Source organism: Erinaceus europaeus, chromosome 4 (genome assembly GCF_950295315.1).
Source record: "Erinaceus europaeus chromosome 4, mEriEur2.1, whole genome shotgun sequence".
Classification (NCBI taxonomy): domain Eukaryota; kingdom Metazoa; phylum Chordata; class Mammalia; order Eulipotyphla; family Erinaceidae; genus Erinaceus; species Erinaceus europaeus.
This window is the reverse complement of record NC_080165.1, coordinates 132,381,360-132,385,627: the sequence shown is the minus strand read 5'-3', so window position 1 is coordinate 132,385,627 and position 4,268 is coordinate 132,381,360.

Here is a 4,268-nt window from a genome sequence, read left to right as displayed (position 1 = left end):
AATCCAGCAGTGTTTCCCTCTTGAGATTTTTAAATGTAGGCTTCCAGCTTCATGACTATGAAGCTTATATAGTCATACGGAACCCATACTCAGTTGTCTCTCATTCTTGATTTGACACATTGTTGTCATCATCCTGATGATAATAATTCCTAATTATTTTTTTAAATGAAAGACTCATGTTTTTATTCTGTACTGGGTTCTGTAATTTGTTGAGTTGGACCTACTCTCCAGACTGATTACCTCAGGATTACCTGCTATATGTACATATCAGATTTCTACTGTATCAGACCCTCTAGGCCTAAGACTTCTAAATCAGCATTTAATAAGCAACCAATTAATTTCTTCACTGTTTGTGAATACTACTGGGAGAGAATCAAGGTGTCATGTTCTCTCTTGGGTAGTTTACTCATTGAATGATTTAAATCAGAATTCTTGGCTTTGACTTCAAGAGTAGGAGAAAAAAAAGAAACACCCATAATTAAATACGTTTTATGTAAAATATGTGAGGTGGTCTTTGTCTTATTGCCAAGATAAATATTTGGAAACATGCCTACATTGTTTACTTGGGAATTCTCGCATTTTTGTTTACTTAAGCATTTTTGTTTACTTATATTTATTTTGAGTTATCTCCCACTATATCAGGGAAAAGCACCCTTACTAATTCTTAGATATGCTGGAAGGAAGTGACTTGAAATTTATTTCAAATCATATCTTCTGATATCCTCATCACACTGAAAAAATGAGAAATGATGAAGTCCTCCTGTATGATTTGTAGGTTTTTGAGAAGTGTTAGTTGACAGTCTTGAAGGCACATAAATTCAGTTTTTATTCCAAGCTCATTTCAACAGAAAACAGCATCAGCTTTCCAGACGACTTCATCAACAGACGTTAAGCAGACTCTGGAAGGCAAAGCCCTAACTGAGGACAACAGAGGACTGTGGACTTCTTGTGAATCTTTTCTTTGGGGGAACAGGGGCTGTGAACCTGATGATAATTAGTGTTAGGTAATAACATTAAATACTTAATCTAGGCAAAATCATTGCTGTGTCATTAGAAGGAAAATGCTTTAAAAAAAAATTTATTTAAGAAAGGAGACATTAACAAAGCCATAGGATAAGAGGGATACAACTCCACTCAATTCCCACCACCCGATCTCCATATCCCACCCCCTCCCCTGATAGCTTTCCCATTCTCTATTCCTCTGGGAGTATGGACCCAGGGTCTTTGTGGGTTGCAGAAGGTGGAAGGTCTGGCTTCTGTAATTGCTTCCCCGCTGAACATGGGTGTTGACTGGTTGATCCATACTCCCAGTCTACCTCTCTCTTTCCCTAGTAGGGTGGGTCTCTGGGGAAGCGGAGCTCCAGGACACATTGGTGGGGTCGTCAGTCCAGGGAAGTCTGGTCGACATCATGCAGACCTAAAGGCTGGAATAATGCAGATGAAGTGTTGGGGGGTACTCTCTGCAGACTCTTATGTACTTCTGCTTTCAGGTATATATTTTTCCCTGGTTTATGGGCATGTGTGAACATATGCTCTCTCTCAGGGGACCTGGACTATATCTAGGTTTGGGGACTTTATTGGGGATTGGAACACCTGGAATGGAATTAGAGAATACTATGAAAGGAAAGGTCTCACCTGAGTGATGAAGCTGAAGGGTTGTCATTCCACACCTGAAGTCTCTGGACACAGTCTGAAGTGAAGCATGCTGGGGTGGCACTCGTTGCGTTGATTAGGTTGTGATCGGCAGGTGCAACATTATTTGATATGAATTGGGAGAAGCATGCAGGAAAGTGGGCGCCACCCTAAGGTTCCAGGACTGGGGGACATACAGGCTCTATAGTGGAAATGTGAGGTTCCTGCTGTCTTAGGGTTCAAGAAGACAATGGATAGTTATTGTTACCATCACATTATTTGGTGATTGGGTTAATTTTGAAAAGTCCCTTTGTTAGGGTTTGGGGTATAATACCCAGCATCTTGTATATAGCTGTGCCACCGGTTGCTTCTGTTCTCCCTGGTCTAGGCTTTTGAGAGAGTCAACATATCACAGACTCAGCCTATGTACTAAAAAGACTTAGTCTGTGTTTTAAAAAGTTCTAGACATATGATCAATTTTTCCCTTCTCATATTAATTGAATAATGTTTTATATGACTACACTTTAATAGAAGTATACATAAACACCATTCCCCCCACCGCCCTGGGAAGCTGAATGTCCACCCTCCCCCTCACCACAGGGTTTTTACTTTGTTGCCCTACAGAAAATGCTTTTTAACTGCAGTGTGTAACATATGATTTTAACTAACACTGTAGTGATGAAAAAGTCCACCTGACATCAGAAAGTCTGATGTCTGACTTTCTGATGAATTATCTGACTGAAACACTGTTTGATTCTTAGATTTAAAATTTTGTTTTTCATTAGCCACATCGTTTGTGAACATTGTTTTTTGATAACACACACACACACACACACACACACACACACACACACACACACACACACACATATATATCCTTTGTCGATAGACTATATTGACTGGCTTCCTATGTATTTTAAAATAAGATCTATTATGTTTTTCCTTTCATATAAAAATAAGAATTTCCAACCTGACTTCCCTGGGCAGAGGATCTCACCAATGTGTCCTAGAATTCCCTCTCTCCCTACCCCTGCCCAACTAGGGAAAGATAGAGATAGGCTGGGAGTATGGATCCATCTGCCAATGCCCATGTTCAGTGGAGAAGCAATTACAGAAGCCAGATCTCCCACCTTCTGCTTCCCACAATGATACTGGGTCATACCAGAGGGATATAGAATAGGAAAGCTTCCAATGGAGGGGATGGGATACAGAGCTCTGGTGGAGGGAATTGTGTGAAATTGTACCTCTTATCCTATGGTCTTGTCAATATTTCCATCTTATAAATAAACTTAAAAAATAAGAATTTCAGGGCTGGATGATGGCACACCTGGTTGACTGTGCATACTGCATTGCCCATGACCAGAATCCAGGCCCTGATCCCACCTGCAGGGGGAAGCTTTGCAAGTGATGAAGCAAGGCTTCAGGCGTCTCTCTGTCTCTATCTCCTCCTTCCCTCCCTATTTCTGACTGTCCTTATCCAATAAATAAAGACAATAAAAAAGAATTTTATAGCAGAAATTGGGGAAAACCTATGTATTGTTGGACTTTTTTTCCTTTTGCATTTCAGGGGCATCATACATGAGAAATTATAATGCTGAAGGGTGATTTTTTAAAAATTCAGATACATATACAGAGAAAAGTAGAGAGAGTTTAGTAGAAACCACAGTACCATAGTTTGCCCTAGAGCAGTGACACTCCCCATAAGCTATACTTGCTCAGGTCAAGTTTGATCTCCCATCTGGTGAGCTATATTCTAAGCCCTGTTGGATATACATTTGAAATTTCACCTTACTGAATCCATGTTACTTTATACAATGGAACTTTATAGAGATGTCATTTTTGATTTGAACATATGAAAACATTTTGACTGGTTTAGTCCTTACCACCAGCATAAGCCAGAGCTGAGCAGTGTTCTGATCCTAGAGAAAAATAACGAAGCTAATTAGCAATAATACTAGACATTCTACCAGTATTGTTTTTATCTTGCTGTATAAGGCTATACTTAAAGTTAGATAATTTGAGGTGGAATCATTAAAAAAAAACAAACTTTTTTTTTGTGGAAGTATTGGCCAATAAACCCTTCATAACCTGAGCTTTTTACCACCTTTTGGTAAACCTTTTCTTTCGTAAGGCACGAGAAAATAAATCATACCCCTGTAAACCAGATCTCCAAAATGAAAAGTGTGATAATTTTCTGAGAGCTCCTTCTCATAATTCAGTTTTTCTCTTCTGATTCATCTGCTTCCAACCTCAGGGGAGTAGATAGCCTCTCAATGCCACTGCTTCTAATCACGCCTCAATACCGGCCTCTTCTGAACCTCTCCCAGAATGGCATTCAGACATATGCTCTGTCAGGATTTAAGGCCAGCGAAATCAGTCCAACTATTCAAATTGTCTTAATTGTTAAAGAGACTCAAACAACTTGGCAGCCCCCTATAATCCCCTGCTCAGAATAGGCCAATGGGGAGATGCGTATATTTCTGTCCCTAGGTCTCCTGGGCCAGGGGCAGCTATAGGAGGGACACAGCCATTCAGGTCTTTTCTAGGATGAAACAAACAAACAACAACAACAACTACAACACCCTGGAAAGAGTCATATAGTATATAAACAAACAAAGCCTCACGAACATGTGAGT